We start from the raw sequence: 22,986 nt of genomic DNA, 5'->3' as shown, positions 1-22,986 counted from the left end.
GAGACATAGAGAGATCCAGGAAGATTTCAACATAGGAGGGTATGTGGGAGAGAGGAGGAGATTGGAAAGAGGAGAGAGAGAGAGAGAAAACCGGAGGGAGGGAGGGATATCCACTGCACTGTTGTGTGACTGGAAATTTAATAGAGAGAGAGAGGGAGGGAAAGGAAGAAGGAAGGGAGTGGGAGAAGCAGGATGCTGAAGCTGGACAAGAGAGAGAGAGAGAGAGAGTGAACCCACTGGTGTAGAAATCCAGGGGTGAGCTGTGGGCTGTGAACAAAGCCTCTTCTAAAACTGCAAAGAGCGCAGGAGGGGGCAAAAGACAGGAAAGGAAGGGGTGCGGGGTATTGAAAGAGAGCGAAAGAGCTAATGGTATAGATGTGATGTCAGTGGAGTTAGTGCTCTAACGTGTGCTGCAGAGAGCGACAGAGGAGGGGAGGACAAAAGTGAGGTGAAGAGAGTTTGTTCATGGGGATGTCGATTTGAAGGGTGCTCGCGCTGGCCACTAGACCATATAGGAACCTACAAGGAATCAGTAGTCAAATGCGTATATCATTTCAGTCTGGGTCCAGCCCTGTAATAATAATAATAATAATAATAATTAAAAACAAAGGGAGGTAAAGGGAGGTAAAGTCTGGAAATTGCTCAAGCTGCCATGTAATCTCGATCAAACCTTGTTTTGTCTATGCATATTGTGAGCAAAGAGTTAAAAGTGTAGAGGCAGCACATGGGCGAGTGACTGATTCCTTGCATCTGAATTTAGAATGTTATCAATTCAGTACTAATCACCCATCTCTCTCTCTCTCTCTCTCTCTCTCTCTCTCTCTCTCTCTCCCCCTCATGTGCACAACACGTTGTCTCCACTGACCTCTCCCTCCTCCTCTCACACCTCATTTATCCCCCAATCCATCCAATCAACAACTAAAGTTGTCACGCCCCCGTCAATTGAGCGGTATCTCTCACAATTATTTATCGCAATCTTCCGCGCTACCTCGCTCTAAATTTGCAGGAAAGGGTGCTTGATAGAAGCGTTTAAAGTCAGATGCTGGGTGAGGGGTGAGGGGCAAACTACTGTATGCGCCTTAGCGTTGCTATGGGAACGCAACATCCAAAGCAGAGCGCGCGTGCTGTGCCCGCGCACACATGCGTTCTGTATCTTTCTCTCACACAAACAATATCACTGCCTACACAAACACACAAATAAAGTTTGAGCCCGCAACATTTCCAATTCTTGCGGATAAGTATTGTGTTTCACCGCACGTGCTGTCAATGACAGGGGGTTTGTGAGAAAGCGTCTCTCTCTCTCTCTCTCTCTCTCTCTCTCTCTCTCTCTCTCTCTCTCTCTCTTCCACAAAGTGTCATGCGTGTTTTGATGTGACATGCATGAAATACTGTCTTGGAGGCCGTTCAGACCGGAAGCTAGACGCAGAGCAACGTATGTAGCCTAAACCTTTTTTAAAAGGTAAAGTTCAAGTTCTATTTAACTTGACAATGTCAAAGACGCCCGTCTACCGCATGTTTACATAAGAAAGCACCTGAAAAACACCGCAGTTCGGCGTGAACGGCCCTTTATTGACATTCACCTGCGCCATATTGTTCACCAGGGAGAGTTGTCTCATGATGACGCTTCACTCCTTGCAGTATGTTTATTCACACTTTTAGTCTCTCTTATTGCATATGTCTGGCCTAAACCTTTGGTGAAAGACGATATTTTGCCGTCTTGTAACTTTTAATTAATCCAATTGTGGAGTTAATTGATTGCGGCATCTATTGTTTTCTGGACTTCAATGACGTTTAAAATCCGCTTTTAATTTGACACATTTAAGGGGCACCCAAAAATGAAAATTCTCTCATCATTTGCACCCACACACCACCCCAGATGTGTGACTTTCTTTCTTATGCAGAACACACACACACTAACACACAAAGAACATAATGGGGCGCATAAAAACAGCATATAAATAATCTCCAGACTCCAGTGGTTTCCAGTGGTTTAATCCATGTCTTCAGAAGCGATATGGTAGGTATGGGTGAGAAGCAGATCAATATTTAAATCAGTTTTTTACCATAAATCTCCACTTTCACATTCTTTTGTTTTTGGCGATTTGTATTCTTCATGCAGATCGCCACCTACTGGGCAGGAAGGAGAATTAATGGGAAAAAACTGACTTAATTATTGTTTCACACCCACAGCTATGTTGGTTCTGAAGACATGGATTAAACCATGGGAGTCTCATGGATTAGTTTTATGCTGTGTTTATGTGATTTTTTTTTTAGCTTTTGGAGTTCTGGTCACAATTCACTTGCATTGTATGGACATACAGAGCTAAAATATTCTTCTAAAAATCTTTGTGTTCTGCAGAGGCAAGAAGGATGAGTAAATAATGAGAACGTTTTCATTTTTGGGTGAACTTTCCCTTTAAACTGTTGCCTCGTCGGCTTTTGCGGTTTAATTGTTATTTTAGTTACGGATTTTTAAGGACAGTGTTTGTTTTCTCCAAGCTTAAGGATGATTCATCGTAAGACTGATCAACTGTTATCTTTTCTTCCTGCGTGTATTTTTCCATCTGACCCGCCACAACTCGCAAGTAGACAGTGCTGAGCCTCGAGCTCTCCGAAAGGGTGAATCAATTTGAGAGAGAGAGAGAGAGAGAGAGAGAGAGAGAGAGAGAGAGACAGACAGCCACAGAGGGGTCGTACAGGGAGAGCTAGGGAGACGGAGAAAGACAGGGAAGAGGAGACATCGACTCCGCACCAGAGCTTCTGAGGAATATATTTAAATTAAAAACAAAGAAGACAAAAGGTAAGGGTACATATATATATATAATACTAATTGGGAAATGAAATGTTTTGAACGTATCTTGTCATGCTGGTGGTCCAGGAAAATTGTGCATAAATAGCTCTCGCGAACAAATGCTTTCAATAAGGCTGATTTCATCTTTTTAACTATTTGCCAGTTTGATCAACGACTACATGAACACAAATCTGATTTTATATTTATATTTATTTATATTTTATATTACAACATTAGAATGAATGCGGCAGAATGTGTGTGCCTCTGTGTATGTGTCCAGTTGCGCGCGCGCGTGTGTCCTGTTTTACGCGCGGTGGCGCACATCGATGTAAACTAATGAATTTGTGCTGGCGAGACACCTTTTCATCAACATGTAGTGACCTAGAGCCATACATTATGGATGCATTACTTAAGGATACAGGATTGTTTGTTTTTACAAGATGAGAAAGGAGAGGTTGTTCGTTTTAAGATGATTACACCGTTACCAGGGCTTGCATTTAATAAAACAACCATTATTTAAGTCTAGTTATTGCTAGTATGCCGGTATAGATTATTATTGTCTATAATACGGAAGAGTCGGCACATAAATAAATATTTGTCTGTGTGAAGAGGGAAGGATGCTCAAATGCCCATTTTCTTAGTTTATTTGTCACGCGGGTTCTTGGTTTATAAATAGGATTACCACATTTAAATGTGGCAACGCACACCATGGGTTAAGACTGTTGTCTTCAAAGTGCGACTCTGACTTTGGATTTTCGGGAAGTGATTGAGTGTTTTCACTTTGAAAGGCGCTTTCCCCAAATTTATGGGTTTAAATACAAAGACACTGTGTGGCCTGGTATAAATCACTAAAGCGCGCGCCTTACCGCTCGCGAACAAGAAACAAACCGATTAAGTCCAATGAATGAAGATTTACTGCTGCTAACTGTGACACAATAATACAAAGGGTTTTAAAATGCTTATGTTTGACGCGATGTTTCAGCTGAAGGAGAATAAGAACATAGACATGAGCTGCGCGCTCTGATAGTGTGTGTGTGTGTGTGTGTGTATGTATGTGTGTGTGACATGAGTGGTAATGACTTGGGCATCTGTTGCTGTAGGAAGAGGGTGCATACGGGGCACTGGGGCATTTCTTCACACGTTGCTTGCTAATGATAATGCTCTACCATAGGCTTCTACCACTGTGTGATCAATTAAACTATGAATGTTTTTCTGTGTAGCTATGACATGTTATATGTATTTCAAAATCATAAAGGGTGATTTGTTGGTTAAGTTGGAAGTTTATTGGCAAAATAGTGTGTGACTGATGATCTGAGAGTGAATGTTGATACTGTGGATACTGAGCAATGCCTTCATAGAAAGGAGAATGACTGAGGCTTTTATGCAGAGACCTCAGGCGGCATATTGAGAGAGGAGAAATGTGCTTTCATTATCATATATGTTCCCTTGGCAACATAAGCCATGACACATCACATAAATACATTTAGTAAAACACAGCTTTGAGGGAGACATTTCACATTGCAAGCCAGGTGTTGCTGGGCCAAAATGGCTGCAATCAGAATATTGTTGACGGATGTTTGTTGGTAAGCAATTCACCTTGTAAAGAAATAGAGCATTTAAATAGCATTTTTCAGTTCCTGTAGCTGCTTAGAGCTGGTTTGTTCCAGTGTAGTAATACTATACACTGTTGATAAAAACAGGAGCCATAGGCACTGCAGTATTAAACTCAGGAGGGCTGTATTTACAACCATCCACCATGCTAGAATTAACGCAAGTTAATAACTTTATGATGCTCTTTGAGAGGCTTTGTGTGAGCCATTTGCCTGCTGCAGATTTCCCAATGGGTTGTCTTAAAAATACCGGTGTTAACCCTCCTACTGCATTTGGGTCATTTTTTTTCACTGTAAGCTTGAATTGCACTGGGTCAAAATTGACCCACGAATGCAAAAGTTGTATGCAGATTTTGAACGCAATAGGAGGGTTACATTTGAAGATGACATGAAATTTTATGAATAATCATTCTAATGCCTTAATTCGTGCCTTATTCCTCTCCTTGACTTGGACAACCATGTGACATTATAACTGATAAATGATACCTATTGGTGTTTGATTTTTCCTGGATGGGCTTCAAGCTTCTCCTGCTAAAAGAACCTTTTTATGTGTGTGTGTGTGTGTGTGTGTGTGTGTGTGTGTGTGTGTGTGTGTGCACGCACGCACGCACGCAAGTTAACCTTTGATGCTTTATCTCGCGTTTGCGTTTCATGTATCCTTTTTTAATGGACTAAGGGGCTTTTAACTATAGTGGGTCAAAAGGTGACAGACATCAGCCATCCGAGGAGAAGGCTTATACAGACGTGCTTGAGGGAGCAGTTCACAGAGAACATATAGGCAATGCTCCCTCAACCCTTCTGCTCCAATCAGGCCCTTCAGGGCTGCAACTCAGCAAGTTGCTCCTCAATGCCTGCGGCAAAACTAGATCTAAATAATTAGATAATGATTAAAAGGTGGTTTAGAGACACACACAGATGAAAGCCTGTTGACATCAAGGAAAAACAAGATGCAGCTGCAGAAGAGAACCAGCCGCCTTACTGGGATTGGATTGTGTGCATGCAGAGAGTAAGGTGTTGCATAGTGTTGCATGTTAAAGAGTGAAACTGCTTGACAAATGCAATTTTCTTTCCTGTGTTTGGGCAGGATATATCAAAGTGTTTGTTCTATTTATTAAAAAGCCAATAGGCTTTAGGCACAGCGTCAGCCACGACCAGCCATGTTTTGCTTTTGCTAGTCAGAGGCAGGTGGTATTGTGGGGAGGGGCGTTTTCATTCTATAGGACAAAAACTTGTAGTGCATGATGAGTCATCAATATTTTTTTGGTCCATTTTCCCAGAGGAGACTGAGTGTAAATGTGAAGACCTACTAAAAGTCAATTTGGTCAACTTTAAAAATAGATTTAGGAGTTTACACAGGCTTTTCACTAAGCTTAAATCTTTAACTTTTGTCTTACTACTTGACCATCTATTCAACATGATCACACGGGAACTCAACATGTTGCTACTGAATTTTCAGTACCCTGAAATCGACCCCATTCTGTTACTGACAAGCGGCAGCTCCCATCAGACATCTTTGCATCAATTCAAATGTGTTAACCTTTTCATGTGACACCACTGACAGCGAGTTGTGTGACCAGCCTAGAGACACGGGTTCTGGTCTAATGGAAACCAGGAATTAATTGCGTTCACATCATCAATGAACCTTCAGAGGTTGCATTTTCAATTTGAGCCTGCTCTGTTCCTGCTCAAAATTCTGTGTAAAGAAGCATACAAGCCAGACTAAATTATGCCTGCTCTGACCCACCTCAGCCCCAAGTGTTAAAGGCACTTCTGAGCAGACTTAAACTTTGTTGTTGTCATGATGGAACATATATTTCATAATTTAATTTTTAAAAGTATGACTTCATATTTTCATTAATTTCATATATCTATATTCTACATTTTATATTTAACCTCGTGCGACCCCTGCGTACACGTGTGGATGTTGTATTTTGGCTTCGCTATACACAATGCATAAATTATATTCATTTAAACCAACTGATCTTAGTTCAGGAGACTCTGTGCTGTCAGTAAAGTTGACAAAACAACATGGCACCGACCACAGCAGAGTTTGTCTTTCAGAGAAACGCCAACAAAACTACATCTGATAAGAAACCTAATTATGTTTTTTCATTGAAACCTGTTTGAGTCAAAATATTAGAGTCTCTAGTTTCATCCGATATGCCATTTAAATTTTTTTAGCGATTTTATCGTGAAACGCCACACTGCTAAACACAATGTATACTAATGTGTACTTTAGCCAATTTTTTCCTTAGAAATCATATATTTACTGTGCATTATTACATTGAGAATCAGTGGGTTCAACCAAAGGCTGAAAAATGTTGCTTCCAGAGGCTTTAGGGTGAAAATAATATGCATTTTAAACTGTTCTGAGACCATTGCAGACAGACAGCACTGTCATTCACTCAATAGGGAGCAAAGGAGCATCCTATTTTAACATGGTTGGCAGAGTATAACCAACATGCAAACATGATAAACAATTTGATGGAAAAAAAAATCTGACATTTATTGCTTGGCATTATTTAAAATTTCAGTCTGATCTATTAGAGGACTTGATCACTGGAATCCCAGTGTTTTGAGGTGCTTTTAAATCTAAAAGAAAAAGTAATTTACTGTAGTGTTAAATATATTTATATAATATATACTGTATATATATATATATATATATATATATATATATATATATATATATATATATATATATATATATTTTAGAAATTAATAACAGGGCTGCACAATCAAAATAAAATTGAAAAAGCGTTATGACCATGTGCGGTTATTAAATCACAAAGGGCTGTGTTTTAATTAAATAATTAAATAGTCTGCATATGCTGCTCACTTCAAAGTTTGTGTGCAGCTCTTTTCTCTTTGTATGGTATTAGTGTGTCTCGTGGAACGCGCATATGACGAGTTCTCACTATTTCTTCCCTATTCGTAATCTGGGTACAATTTGTAGGAATAGTGTCTTCTATGAGAACGCTGAATGTGATCCCAGACCATCTCAGGATGCAAGGACATTGGAATGACAGGTGAATTGTCATATGTGTCATAATTCAGTAGCTACAACATGAAGTTTCCCTTCTGTGCTTGTCTACTCTTTAGCCTCCATTTGAATGTAACATTCCCCAACTCTTTAGGACAGCTATAAATAGCACATCTGATTCACTTGCTTTTTTCACCAGACCTCTTATTTTACATAGACTACTAATCAAAAGAAATATTTTGCGAACATAAGCCAAAGGAGAGTTGTCAAATATGTCCAGGTGTTTGTCTTCTCAAAATGAAAATAATGTGGAAATACTAACAAATATGGAAGTTGTTTGTAACCTTGTGGAGGCTCTGAAATTTATTAACTATTACAAAATTAAATAAAATAAATAATTAGGGCTTTGGTAAGACAGGGTTTCAGATGTTTGCTCAGCTTATAGAGGTTAATAAAAGTGACGCAAGGAGTGCATGTAACAGGAATGTACCTGATTAGCATCACATCATATGATCATAATAAGGGGATCTCACATAGCCTGTGTTGTTTTTTGGGCTGTAAACTGAACAGATGCACAAAGAATAGGATTAAAATGACAGACATCAGTACTGAACTACTCATAGACCTTTCTGAACAGAATGAAGGGAATCTCTCATTGCACACTCACTCTAACCTCCTTTGATAAACGTATTTTATTTATTTATTTAGGCCTATTTATTGAAGTTTTAACCTGCAGGGTCATTTTACTCACATATGTCTAAAGAAATCTGTTTAATAAGATAATCTTTCTATTGCTATCATAGTTATGATTATCAAATAATGCCAATAAAACGTTATACTGTATTATGTGTTATGTAAATTTAGATTTATCTTTAGACCTAATTTAGAACTATCACATTGACTGTGGAGCAGGGGCGGACTGGGAAGAGAAATCGGCCTTGGATTTTAAATAGAGACTGGCCCGGGGTGGGGGGGTCGCTGTCCTTTCTGCATATTGCGGCGCTGTTTTGTGGCCCGTTCTGCATAACGTGGCGGCCCATTTCAGCTTATCGCGGCTCATTCGGCCCTGTTTCGCGGCCGGCCCTTCGGGAAAAGTCCCGGTCCTCCCGATGGCCAGTCCTCCCCTGCTGTAGAGACTGCCAGTTGATTTCAACGCGATTTTTTTCACACATTTTTAATCCTCTAAAACAGTGTACAATGGCTTTCCAGTGATCAAAATATATTAATATAATTTATTCAATGTCCCTTTGTCTCTGATAAACTGTGAAAGATGTGAGAGAGAAACATTTAAGTTGCACTTAATGGACTTAAGAGTGGTTCAAATCTCTCGTTAATTTACAAACGTTTTTACTTAGATAACGATGCTTTGGGAAACGCACCATAGAGATTAAGTACTTCTTAAGTGCTATTAACATTCTTCTTAGTGCTTCGGGAAACCCAGCCAACACCTGTGAAAAGCAGGAGGACTGAAAAGTGTCTAATAATAATGTTTATTGCAATATCTCTTTTTTTAATTTATTGTATTTATTTCTATGGCCATTTCATTTTTCATTGTGTAACAGGGTCAGAAAGGTGCTTCCACTTGCTTTACTTAATTTTGTGTATAACCCTTTAATTATATTTAAGCTGCACTCTCCACCCATTGGCTGGTGCTGTGTAGCGAACTGGTTCTGGTTGGGTCATTAAGATTCACACCAGCCGAGAGTGTTTGTGGTGGGTGAGTGCTCCCCAGAAAAATATTTTAATTAATTTTATCATATTTTTTGGGGGTTATCATCGACATGTATTTTGTTTTGTCATGTATGAAAGTGTATTGTATGCTCTCTTCTCAAACTACCATGTTTTATGTGTAGTAATGTTTGCTTTAATGTTCATCCTCATTACACAATACACGTGAGCATGATTATTGGGACTGACCACCGCTTTTCAATGTGTTTAAACACAATAAAATCCACCAAAGGCATGAGATGGTTTCAGTCGTGTGCTTTATTCAACACAACGCAGAGACAACCCCATTAAAATTGCATCAATATGACCTATTAAGGTACATTTCTAATAATAAACGTAATAATTGTAAGAAAACAAAAATTATATATATATATTATTGTTATTGTACATGTATTTATGCAGCTCTAACTATTAGGTAAATGAGCTAATATTGACTCATTAAGGCTGAGAAAAGAAATATTCACAATGAAATTAGGCACAAAATAGATGTCCACCCTGTTTCACCAAGGTCCACTCATTTGGAGAATTCTGGCCTCTCAAATCAATTCAAACCAAATCAAATCACTTTTATTGTCACACAACCATATACACAAGTGCAATGGTGTGTGAAATTCTTGGGTGCAGTTCCGAGCAACATAGCAGTCGTGACAGTGATGAGACATATACCAATTTACAATAATCATCACATTTACACAACACAATTTAAAATCTAATATACACATAATTACACACAACACAATATACAGATAATAACATACAATGTACATTATACAATACACACAATACAGAATACACATTATACAATAAAAAAAATAGTATATATAGTATATATAAAATGTACAGTAGGTTGTATTGTACTGTACTGACATTCAGGCTGTCAGTTGATAGTCAGTTGCCAGTGTGTTGTTAAGAGAGAATATAATTCTCCACTGCACTTAGAATGTTAAATTTAGATTTACCTAAATTTGTCTGGGCACTACAAGTTAATATACAAATACAAATAATATATCCCATTTCATCTGGTATTTGTGGAAAGAGGAGGAGATGTTAAAATGAAGAGCACGTTATACAGCTGTTGTGAACTCCGCTACAATCAGAAACTTTTAAAGAATTTGCTGCAGTTTTCCACCAAAATACAAGCTTGGTGGTTTAGAACTCCTTTGTTTATCTGGAGCACATAGCAATGCTCCATGCAAGTTAAGATTTTATTACAGAAAATTATTAATATTGTATAATAATAATATATTACAATAATATAATATTTAAGTTGACTGGCTTCCAAAAACTTATGATGAAAAGTGAGCTGAGACCCTTTCACACAGTGAACAGGTAATGTGAATGTTAAAAACAGTGTTTTTTCCCCTCTTTGTTTCACTGTTTTATTTATTTATTTGTTTGTTTGTTAGTTGTGACTGAAGTGAGAAAGGTCTGAGTGTGGTTCTTTTTAAGAGGACTCAAAGTGTAAACCCTCAAAGAGTAGCCTTTTTATTGGCAGTGGAGCATGGGCAAAACATTATCTAATTTTGGTCAAAGGAATAACTTTGAATTTCTTTTTAAATATTTATCATATTGCAGTTCAAATCGCAATATTTTTCAAAATAATCGCAATATGACTTTTTGTCCAAATCGTGCAGCCCTGTTAATGAAGTAGAATCAGCCTATAACATTTGGATGTCCAGGGAGTAAACCTTTTGTGTTTAATTTAAGATTTATTTATTTATTTTACCCCACCCTTATTTACCTATTTCATCAAGAAAAATGTATGAATATGTACAGTAATTCATTAATTAAACTAGAGCACTCTTGTTTACTCATCAACAATGACAATGATAAGCAAACATACACACATATGCAGGACATGGTTCAACACTCCTGAAACCCTGTCTCTTAGCAAGAAATTTAGATGACTCACAGAAATGATAATACACACACACACACGTTTGCTCATCTATCTAAACGGAGACATACCATAGACTTCTATTGTTTTTATATAAAGCCTACTATAATTAGTATAAACTAGGGCTGTCAATCGATTAAAATTTGTAATCGAATTAATTACATGGTATGCCGATTAATCGAATTAATTGCAATTAATCGCATATATAAATATTTCCTGAGAAAGCCCCTCAAATAACAATAATTCAATATATAATGATTAAATAATTATAAATAGTTATATTTAAATAATTATAAATAATATATATATATATTTAAAAAAAATAATTCTGAATATTTAAAATGCATTACATTATTTAGGCACACAAGTTAAGCATTAAAAAAGACAATTCAAAATGTGGCTTTAGAATGCAATGTATTGTTTATTTCCATATTATTGAACATAAGCCTATCATTGGCCTACAGTTCACAGCAATCTCTTTAGCAATTGAATTTGTCAATCAGTCCGAGATTTATTATAAGGGCTTGTCTACATTGACGCGTCAATGTACACCTGCGTCAGACGGATGCTTTTTGAGGTTTTTGTTGCATCATAAACATACCTTTTTTAGGTCACTGTGACAAGTTAAATGAAGTTTGTAACTTAGAAAAACACATCTTGAGATCCCTGCCTTAGTATTTGCGTTCCATCAAGCTGTGTTTGTAAGCAAGAACGTGTTCTCATCTTGTTTTGTCTGCCCTCGGAAAGTGTGATCTGTCTATTTGAGCTGCGCGTTGCCAATACAGCGAGTTTTGATTACTGCCCCCTGGAGAAAACAGGTGGTACTCCATGCTTGAATTGCTTATATGGAAAGAATATTCCTTATTTCAGTCTGGGGACATGATTAATTGTGTAAATCTTTTTAACACGTTATTTTTCATATAATTAATACCATTGAATTAACACATTAAATAGACAGCCCTAGTATAAACTAACCCTAAAGACAAGCTTACACTACATGACTTGCAGTCTGCTCCCTGTGACTCACAGTCCTATTTTTTGTCGTACTGGTGCGAACTCTTCAGCACTGTAGTGTATCAACTACACGATCATTCATCCCCGACTGAGGCCATGTGTACATCTGCTGTTTTGGGTGATCCGATCACAAGTGTACAAGCGAGACATCACTGTTACACCTGGTAATCTCTTTTGAACACTTGTGTTTGGATTTCGAGGAGAGATTCTCTGATTTCATGAGGACATACAGTACATCAGTTATTACGTCTGTATTTTACTAAATGATAATAATGCGCAAAAAAGTTAAAGACGAGAGAGAAAGTGATAAAAACCGGCACACAATTTCTCTTAATTATTCGCAAACATGACGTTCAGAATTCTGAGCAGTTTATTCTTAAATAATATCAGCAAACATGAAAGAACAGCTCTCGCCTGATTTCACACATATTGGCACCATTTGCAAAGGAAATATATAAATAAAAACAACTAATAATAATAAAAACAGTGAGTAGGGAGATGTGGGTGAGGTTTTATTTTATTTTCTCATTATTTTTTCTCTTGCTACCCAATACATTGCACTCCTCTTTCAACAAACATTAAAGAACGGCTCGTGCCCATGCGTATTTGTGCTAATTTGCAAAGGAAAAAAATAATAAGAACATCTGAAATGAATAAAGACAGCGGGGAGAGAGATGTGGATGATGTTGTTTTTTTTATTTGTTTTATTATTTTTGCCTTCTGCTTCCTAATACCTTACCCTCTCTCTATATTTCATTGGCTGTGGCTCATCATCCACCTTTCGCTTGTCGGGACAGTGCGCACACCTGAAGACAAGACGTCTAGATATCAAGCAGTTTTGAAAACTGTCACAGCGTCTGGGACTAGTCTCAGCCTGTCGCAGGAGTGTGCACAATGCAAGACCGTTCGTCGTGAAAGCCGAGACTTCTCGTCACAGACCAGTCACCGACTCAAAACATCAAAGGAGATGAGTTTGAGTCATGTAGTGTACACTAGGCTTAACCCACACCCTTAACCTAACCCTAATAGAAAACCTATTGCATTATTACATTTAAAATCCAAATGAAACATCCCACAATGTCCCCAGTGGGAGTTTTTGTCTGATTTAGCTCACTTTTGGGTACAAATTTGTCCTCAAACTACACACTCCCCACTAGATTAAACTACCTCATGGGCTTCTTCTCATCATTTCTCAGCCTTGTGTGCCAGGTGACACATCATTCCCAGTTAGTTTTTTTCTGGCAAAATCTCTGCACAAAAAAAAGTCTGCTTTTACAATTCTGATGAAAAGGAGTAACTAAGGGGGCGTGGGAGGCTTATTAGATGATGTTAGCCATCCGCTAGTCTTTGGTGCTCTTGTGTCATGGGATCTGGAGCAAAATTGTGTCTGATGAAATGGATAGAAATATTGCTGTTGAATACTGCTGATTGGCAGCAACATTCAAACTCTGCTACTACTATCTCAGTCCATATACATGGGTTTATCTTAAGCAGGCATTTTTAGAGTGAGTCTTGGAGAGTTACATGCTTTTACAAGCCGAAAGAGCCATGCAGACATAAAATGTTGGAATGACAAAGCCAAAAAATCAGTCTGTATGGAATAGATTTATTTTCCTTAATCTGCAAGCCATTACATTGCAGGACGATCTCCCTTGAGATAACAGCACATTATCTCAAGGGGATTTCCAGATGGAAAACTGTCTCATTTTAATGCACTGCACATAAAATATAAACCCCTTGTTTTAACTGAGGGAGGAAGATGACCCTTTTTGTTGTTTATTCTGAACTGATTTTGAATGATTTGCTGACTTGAGGGTGCAGAAATCAGAGTTTTTGTACAAAATGTCTCAATGGCATTTAGGGCATGCCACTCTTGGCTGGATCATGAGAAGGCCATCTTGCAGTCTTCATAGACCTATGTCAAATTAGACACCATGTGCAATTGAAAATGAGGCTGTGAGGGACATACATAATTATTAAAACCCATGTTTTCAGGGTTTTTTGTCCCCTGGAATTATTTTGTCATGACATATTTGTAATGTTTCGTCAGCTGAATGTCCGACATCAAGGTATTAAACAGTACAACCAATTGACCCTTTGCTAAACCATACTCCAAAACATTGATTGACTAATCTAGAGGTCGACCGATAGTGGATTTTGCAGATACCAATAACTAAGGTGGTGGAAAAGGCAGATAACCGATTAATCGTCCGATAGTTTTTAAAATAGATTCATGGAATGTTACAACATTTTCTTAGTCATCACAGACACAGAGTCCAAAATGAATAAAATCCTAGATGCGTAACATGGGACTTTTAACACTAAACAGGCCTGAAACACGCAGAGGACTCTTATTTTGAAATGGCGGAGACTTGGCACCGTTACAATGCTCTATAATTAATATTTACCAAATTAAGCTTTTTATAGCTTATATATTATTGTTATTCACAATATATGAAGTTGGAGACATGATGTATATGCTGACGAAGGATGTTTCCATATAGTTGCATTTTTCATTGCATGCCCTAACGTCATCTGAAAAAAAATTATTATCAGAGGAACACGGAAAAATAAAAAAACTATCGACAACTATCAGCATAGATTTTTGTTGATAACCAATAGTTCCAAAAAGCAACTATCGGCACAGCTTAATCGTTAAAACCAATATATCGGTCTACATCTAGACCAATCACAGTTTGGCAATGGTTGCTACACTAGGGCACTTCAGACAAGCTCTCATGATTTCTCAGTGGACCTTATTCAGAGAAGCGCCATCTTAAATTTTTGACGGGAATGAAAATGAGGCTGTGAGGGATAGACTTACAGTCTCTTCAATGTGTTGTACTGTTGTTTAAAGTGTTTTGGATTGTTCTGCTGACGAAACATTGGAAAAAACATCTTTCCAAAAAATTTCAGTGGAAAAAAAAAACTCCAGGATACACAAGTGTAACAGCTCACAAACAGAAGGGAAGGAGAACACAGGGAAGCAGGTTTTTCCAGGCTCAGATAGGACTTTTAATCAGCCACTTCGATGCTTTATAACTTCACAAACTCGCCAGATTCACAGGCACTTGTAACGTAAACACATCAGCTTCACAAACATAACATTAAACGTAGCAGCTTCAGGAGCACCGTGGCCTTCCTTGTGCCAGACTCCCTCACTCTCTGCTGGTGGTGAGGCTGATTATATGCCGCTCTCCCCATGCTCACTGGAATTAGAGACAGGTGTTACACATCTAGCTCAGGTGCAAGCGCCCTTACCGCTTTCTCTCTCTCCGGATGGACGCTCGACCACACCCCCGCTGCCACAACAAGTTTTTAGAAAATTATATGATACAGGGCTCCAGACTGCGACTAAAATAGTCGCAAATGCGACCAAAAATTATTGATTGCGACAATAATTTAAAATCGAATTGTCATTGGCGACAGTCGGGTTGTGTGCATTCATATGCGGTTTCGTCAGATATCATATTGTGAGTTATTGAATTCATCTTTAGAGCGCGCACCAGTGTGTCCCATGCCGCTTTTCACCCGTTCTGTTGTGATGAGCTCACTGCACCGCCTGCAACAACAAACCCAATGTGACAGAGTCATGAACAAATTACTCTTTTGAACTCTTTTTCATGAATCACCTGAAAGGGACTGAGGGTGTGAACTCGGGAGCTAAGGTTAGCCGTTTGAGTCAGAGTCACTTTCTCAGCGAATCATCCATCAGCGTGTTCACAACTGGAAGCGCAGACATTTCAAAATAGGAGTTCCATGTGTATTTTGGGCTTCTTTATAATTAAAAGTCCCGCACCACTTTATATATATATATATATATATATATATATATATAGGACAATTGAGGGACTCATACACAACTATTACACAAGGTGCAAACATTCATTGATGCTCAAGAAGGCAACATAATAGTCTATGCAAACTATGCTTTATGTAAATATCTGATTATGTAGATTCTGAAGGGCAGTACTAAATAATAAAAAAAATGGACCTCTTATATTTGTATAAATTATGAAAGGGGTGTGAACATTGATGAGACAAAAGGGGAATGCAAACTTATGTTTCTTCTTAACTATATACTGGTTATTAAACCTCTGTTTAATGGGTTATCAGCTGTCTTCCTTTTCTTCTGCTTTCTATCTTGTTTCTGAACAAAAATCTAAATCGAGCAATAATATGGTTTGGTGACTAAAAACAGCCATTTGGCTCCTTAATGTTTCAGTTAAGGCTCCTAAGTCATTTATTTAGTCTGGAGTCCTGTGATATGATACCAAGGAGCTTTATACAGCTTTACAATGCATGCCATTTAACTGTAAGTCTATCCTTCAGCCTTGTTTTCATTCTTGTCAAAAATCTAATCTGGCACTACTGTGAATAAGGTCTATATGCCAAAACGGTGAATGTGGGGAACTTGCAATTCAGATATGAAATACCTGTAGCTGCTGAATTGACCAGTACCTAACTTAGAAAAGCTGAGGACACGCTCATTGTTTTAAACCTTGTACATCTGATACGAGGCATCACCATCGATTTGGAGATTGCCTCGTTTAATAATCACACCACCTTGTGTGCACAGGCACAGGGTAGAAGAGACACGGTGAGTGGTCTGCATACTCTGGTGTGGTTTCAAAACCAATAAATGAGGTGGATTGAGCCGATTGAGCCATGCAAGCACTGACCAATCCATAGTGCTGACGCTGACCTCCCTCTCTCCCTGCAGAGTGGGGGTGTAGAGGAAGAGGGCCATGGTGTAATTAGCAGTGATTGCTTTGATTGAGTTCCGCAGTCCATGCCTATGTGCTAGCCCTTCAAGGGAACAATGAAGACTGACAGACCTTTAATTATTGAATAATTGTCAGTAAGGAATGGCAGTGGTTAGCAATATAAAATTAATACTGTAATCCAGCCCCAAAGTGACATAATTGAAAACAGTGGAAATGTCTCCCCAGGCAGGAAGCGTTCATGGTGCTAGAGTCTCCCATGGCAAAGTCTGGAAACCCACTGGAGTGATAGAAGCGCACCCATGTGGAGGTAAAATATGGATGTAGCCATGTGTTAATAAAGCAGACAATGTGTTTAGATTGTGTCAGTAAGCAGCTTTATCATGACTTCATTCATGGAAATAGGTTTAGTGCTGGTGTTGCTTTAATTCTAGAAGTTGATCAACAATGAGCGTGTTTACATGTGCACCAATATGCTGTTAACTATTAAAAATCCGTTTATTAAAAAAATCTGACAACACAAGAAAAGAGATTTGGATTATTCTCTGCTTTTGACGGCAAAATATAAACAGTCATGCGCACAACACTTGAGCACATTGGATAAGCCGGTAAGAATACTGGTAATGGTGTTTACATGCAACATGAAATCGGGATAATGGGCCAAAATCAGGCCAAAAAAGGCCAGTTTTTTGCTTAAACCGCTTATGACCTTACCCGATAAAGGAAAGCCATTCAAGGCGTTTACATTTCCACACTTTGTTGGTTTATTAATCATAGCCTTATGAGTGTAAGAACATGCATGTAAACATGCATACTTTGTAATTTTTATGTGAGCAATTTTAAGTTTACAAAAAATAAATATAAACACTTTTTTGTAAAATAATGGATGGAATGATATTATATGTAGGAGTTTTAAAATCGACATCAAACGTCATTTACAACCCATTTAACTAGTCATATTTTAGAGTGAAATATATACAACGAGAATTTGTTTTTAGGACAAGACATTATCCATCAGGAATTGATTAAATTGTGAAAAGTGGCCGTTGGAGGGGAGGTTTTAAAAGTAAGGGGGAAATGACATCATGCAAAAAGGAAAGTTGTTTCATAGACAAAGCAACATTGCATTAAAAAATTACAAGGACAATTTTTTTATTTATTTTATTTGGAATTGCATGATCCAATGAATCATGCTCAATAGACCTTGTGCACTACAAATGTTAATAAGGTCCATTTTGAATTCATGTCGACTTTAAGGTCACACATACTGTACTTTTGGAATGTATTTTTGTTATTTTTCTATAAAATAAGTTGAGTCATGGCAGATGCTGGCATGTGAGTTTTGCTTGGCTATTTGATGTAAGCTTGGTAACCGAGATGCTTTCAGAACGGATACTGTGCGCCATGTGTTTGTAGTGACTGCAGCCATGCCGAGATTTGTCCATGTGTGATTAATGCTAACTGCAAGTGATGGCGCTATGTTTAGCCCATCATGTTTGACTCAAAACACGAAGAACTGTGCATGTGGAAGCATTTGAGCCATGATCATAACGCATAATGGCAAAAGCACTGGGTCAATGCCAAGTCAACCCATGTGTTCATAAGTCATTGATTGCAAGGCAAGCACTTCTGTGAAACGTTACTATGAATGTGGTTGTAAGATGATGTTATTTGATAGTGGATAGTCACACTAATATTTGCTAATGGAGACAGTCAAGGACTGCTTACTTCATGAGTAAACAGCTAGAGCCGGGCTTGTAAGGGTAGTCAGACAATGGTTCAATCATGTGTGAGTAAACTTGACTTGGAGTAATGGAAGTGGTCAGGCTACGGTTAGCTCATGTGTTTGGAGAGGCAGTTTGGTAATGATAGCATTCAGGCTTCACTGACCTCTCAATGCAAGCACTATGGCTGTGCCACCGCACTGAGCCACACTATCTGGAAGGAGTTTGTTTCGGGTCACCAGCGGAGTAAGTGAGCTAGGGCAAGAGGAGAGCTCAGTGCAGCAGTATAGACTCAGGCGATGGGGCTTTTTTACTGTTGTAAATGTGTGTGGGTGGGAGAGATAGACAGTGAGTATGTGTTTGTGTACACACTTAACACTTAGCTATAGTTTTGTGACAGAATTGTCTAAAAAATCCACGTTGTTCACCAGCAAAAATTATAAATTATTTGTGGGTGTATTTACATCTGCTGTGTCTGTGTGTGTGTGTGTGTATATATATATATATATATATATACACTCACTTAGCATTTTATTAGGAACACCTGTACACCTACTTATTCATGTGATTATCTAATCAGCCAATCGTGTGGCAGCAGTGCAGTGCATAAAATCATGTAGATACGGGTCAGGAGCTTCAGTTAATGTTTACATCAAACTTTAGAATGGGGAATAATGTGATCTCATTGATTTCAACTGTGGCATGATTGTTGGTGCCAGATGGACTGGTTTGAATATTTCTTTAACTGCTGATCTTCTGGGATTTTCACGCAAAACAATCTCTAGGGTTTACTCAGAATGGTGCCAAAAACAAAAAACATCCAGTGAGCTTCAGTTCTGCAGACAGAAATGCCTTGTTGATGAGAGAGGTCAACGGAGAATGACCAGACTGGTTCGAGCTGACAGAAACGCAATGGTAGCTCAGATAACCACTCTGTACAATTGTAGTGAGTAGAATAACATCTCAAAATGCACATGTTGAACCTTGAGGTGGCTGAGCTACAACAGCAGAAGACCACATCAGGCACTTTATTCGGACCATAGTGTTCCTAATAAAGTGCTCAGTGAGTATATATATATATATATATATATACTGTAGATACACTGGTGGCAAAAAGTTTGGAATTTGGTACTTTAATTCACCAAAGTGGCATTCAACTGATCACAAAGTATAGTCAGGACATTACTGATGTAAAAAACAACACCATCACTGTTTGAAAAAAGTCATTTTTGATCAAATCTTGACAGGCCCCATTTCCAGCCGTCATCTCTCCAACACCTTATCCTTGAGTAATCATGCTAAATTGCTAATTTGGCACTAGAAAATCACTTGCCATTATATCAAACACATGTGAAAGCTATTTGGTTTGTTAAATAAAGCTTAACATTGTCTTTGTTTTTGAGATGCCACAGTATGCAATAGACTGGCATGTCTTAAGGTCAATATTAGGTAAAAAATTGCAAAAAAAAACAGCTTTCTATAGAAACTCATCCGTCAATCATTGTTTTGAGGAATGAAGGCTATACAATGCTTGAAATTGCCAAAAAACAGAAGATTTCATACAAAGGTGTACACTACAGTCTTCAAAGACAAAGGACAACTGGCTCTAACAAGGACAGAAAGAGATGTGGAAGACCAGATGTACAACTGAACAAGAGGATAAGTACATCAGAGTCTCTAGTTTGAGAAATAGACACCTCACATGTCCTCAGCTGACAGCTTCATTGAATTCTACCCACTCAACACCAGTTTCATGTACAACAGTAAAGAGAAGACTCAGGGGTGCAGACCTTATGAGAAGAACTGCAAAGAAAAAGCCACTTTTGAAACAAAAAAACAAAAAGAAAAGGTTAGAGTGGGCAAACACTCTTGGATACTCATGACATTTTCTCGAACCAGCTTCTTGAGGTATCACCCTGGGATGCTTTTTAAACAGTTTTGAAGGAGTTCCCATCTATGTTGAGCACTTATTGGCTGCTTTTCTTTATTATTTGGTCCAAGTCATCAATTTCAAAAACTTTTTGTTTTTTAATTTAATTTTAGTTTTATAATGAAATAAATGAATATGGTGGCACAGTTATATTTTTGTCTACAAAATTAATTTCAAACTTTTAAGCATACACCTTCAGATCAAAAGATTTTTAAGATCATGAGAAACATTTCAGTCAAGTGTTTCAAAACCTTTGACCAGTAGTGTGTGTGTGTGTGTGTGTATATATATATATATATGTATGTATGTATGTATTTAAAGGTAATAATATAAAAATTTTAAAATATATCCATTTAACCTTTTTTTGAAAACTTTCTTTTTTATTTTAAGTAAACGTGTGTGTGTTTATACATACATCAGTGACAGGGGCAGACTGGGAAGAGAAATCGGGGGGATGTCGCTGTCCTTTTCTGCATATCGCTGTCCCCTTCGGCATATCGCGGTGCCGTTTTGTGCCGCGTTCTGCATAACGCAGCGGCCCATTTCAGTTTATCGCTACCCATTTGGCCCTGTTTCGTGGCCGACCCTGAAAAGTCCCGGTTCTCCCGATGGCCAGTCCGCCCCTAATCTGATTGATAGAAAGATGGTGCATGTGCATATGCAGTTGTACATGTTTGTGTGAGTGTGTGTGTGTGTGTGTATGTGCATGCGTGCGTGTGTGTATGATTAAGCGTGTTAACTGTGTTTTACAAAGAAGGCCAGCCAGAATACAATATATCACAATGATGATGATTATGTCTGATTAGAATTCCCCGGCTCCAGCATGGATTCGGAGCTTCATCTGTGCTGCTTTTTGTGGGGCTTTAAGGAGACACTGTCCCTGGGGGAGAGTTGATTTACTGTGAAGTGGTGGTGTTTGTGAGCGTTTGAAGACTCAAACGTCCTCTGGGGTAGGAGGAAGAAGTAGTCACGAAAGGAGGGTCTCATGCAAAGGAAGGGTCTTGAATTAGGTATATGTAATTTACAGTGCCATGTAAATATCTGCTATAGATAGGTCCATTAGAGAAAGTTGCAAATGAGAAATGAGCCTTTTGCTCATTTACATTTATCTGATTAAAGAGTGAGTGAGGTGTTTTAGAAAGTGATGAAATGTTGGTGAAAATTTTAGTCTTCAGGTGAGAGTACTATGAAAAGAAAAAGAGAGCTATGGGGGGTGGGGAGTAAGGGATAATGTACAGTCAACCAGTGATTATCGCAAAAATTCTGTAAATTGGGCAGTATTTTACTGTATTATGAACAGTTTATTACTGTGGAGTGATTACACAGTATGCTACTCTATTTTGCAGTTGCATTATGGGTAAATATACTCTGAGTGGTATTAAAATACAGCATTTTTGATTTACTGTTGATCCAAATACAGTAAAATTGAAAAGGCAGAGAGAGAAAAAAACAAGAACGTAATGGGGGTTTGCTGATATATTTCTGATATTTAATTCTCTTATATATTTTTTCCTCACCTTTATTTATAGTTCTTTAAAAATCTTAAAGTAATCGATTGTTTAATGTTTAAGGAGTTCTCACAATGCGTTAGGCTTCCCATTTGCCTCAGGCTTCACTGTGTGGCCACCAGAGAGCGGATCGATTTTTCAGCATAAACTTTATCTCTCTAAACTTGAAGAAACTGAAAAATTTTGTCAACCAGTATTTGTGTGAAATTAACAGCAAGGACTCCATGCTGGTTCTTGTGAACCACTTTCGGAACTGCTCAAAAAGGTGAGTGTTGTTGAGGCAATTCACGCCTATTTTTTATGGGGTTTAAGTTTTACGTGTTTTTCCCCTCATGTAAACTTCACCGTAAGATTAGTTACTAGATAGTTAGCTAGTGGAGATTTGATTTTGAATCACCATGTAATCGTAATATTTGATAGCCTATGTGTATTATGTGTTTGCTGGGCTTAATGTTAACAAAATTATTAAAAATGCATGTCTGCGAGCAATGTTGTCTCTTTCTGGAGATCATATATGCTTTTAATAGGTTTGCAAAGGGGCACAACTTGGCAAACTTCAGGTTTTCATGTACTAGTCTATGTCTGAATCCCAGTGTATGTTAACAACAGCGGTGAAAAAAAATCTAAAAATCAACCTTTTTGACATGAAATGCCATTTTTTATTTTCCTGGTCAATGGCTGTGCCGACAAAAATAAAAATGGCCACAGAGGGGTAATCACTAGCACGCAAGCAACAGTCAGAGAGGATCAGGCTATTCTATATGAAATCTAATCTACATCTTGATATAATCCTTCTGCATGATCATGCAGCGAGTTTTCATGAGCTGAATGGGAGGCTATACAAAAAGTTAAAATGTGACAAGACTCGCACTGCACGTGCAAGCCATTCGCGCATCACAAGCTAATCAGCTGTTTAGCCCTTTTCGGTGAATCACACCTGCAAAATCCTAAAACTTTATTTCCAGGTTTAATTTATATTTTGAATAATTTATATTTTGCCATGTGTGTTTTTTGAATCCCACTATGTGGGTTTATGTTTTGTCTTTTAATCGTTTAATGTAATTTTGAGTGTGACCA

At 38.1% G+C, this 22,986-nt stretch overlaps 1 protein-coding gene across 4 annotated transcripts in view; it reads left to right on the top strand.

Moving 5' to 3' along the window:
- Window positions 1–2,724: 2,724 nt before the first annotated feature.
- LOC127452282 (leucine-rich repeat-containing protein 4B-like) overlaps window positions 2,725–22,986 on the top strand; it is a 74,423-nt gene continuing 54,161 nt past the window's right edge. For 2 of the 4 annotated variants that reach the window (XM_051717630.1, XM_051717633.1), the window contains exon 1: window positions 2,728–2,800. The gene's annotated coding sequence lies outside the window, so the exon portion shown is untranslated. Of the gene's footprint in view, window positions 2,801–22,986 lie in introns of all 4 variants that reach the window. The other 2 variants (XM_051717632.1, XM_051717629.1) reach the window with 2 other exon arrangements.

The sequence above is a fragment of the Myxocyprinus asiaticus genome, chromosome 14 (assembly GCF_019703515.2).
Source record: "Myxocyprinus asiaticus isolate MX2 ecotype Aquarium Trade chromosome 14, UBuf_Myxa_2, whole genome shotgun sequence".
Taxonomy (NCBI): domain Eukaryota; kingdom Metazoa; phylum Chordata; class Actinopteri; order Cypriniformes; family Catostomidae; genus Myxocyprinus; species Myxocyprinus asiaticus.
Note: the sequence above shows the minus strand (reverse complement) of the source record. Positions and strands in the feature narration are given on the sequence as shown.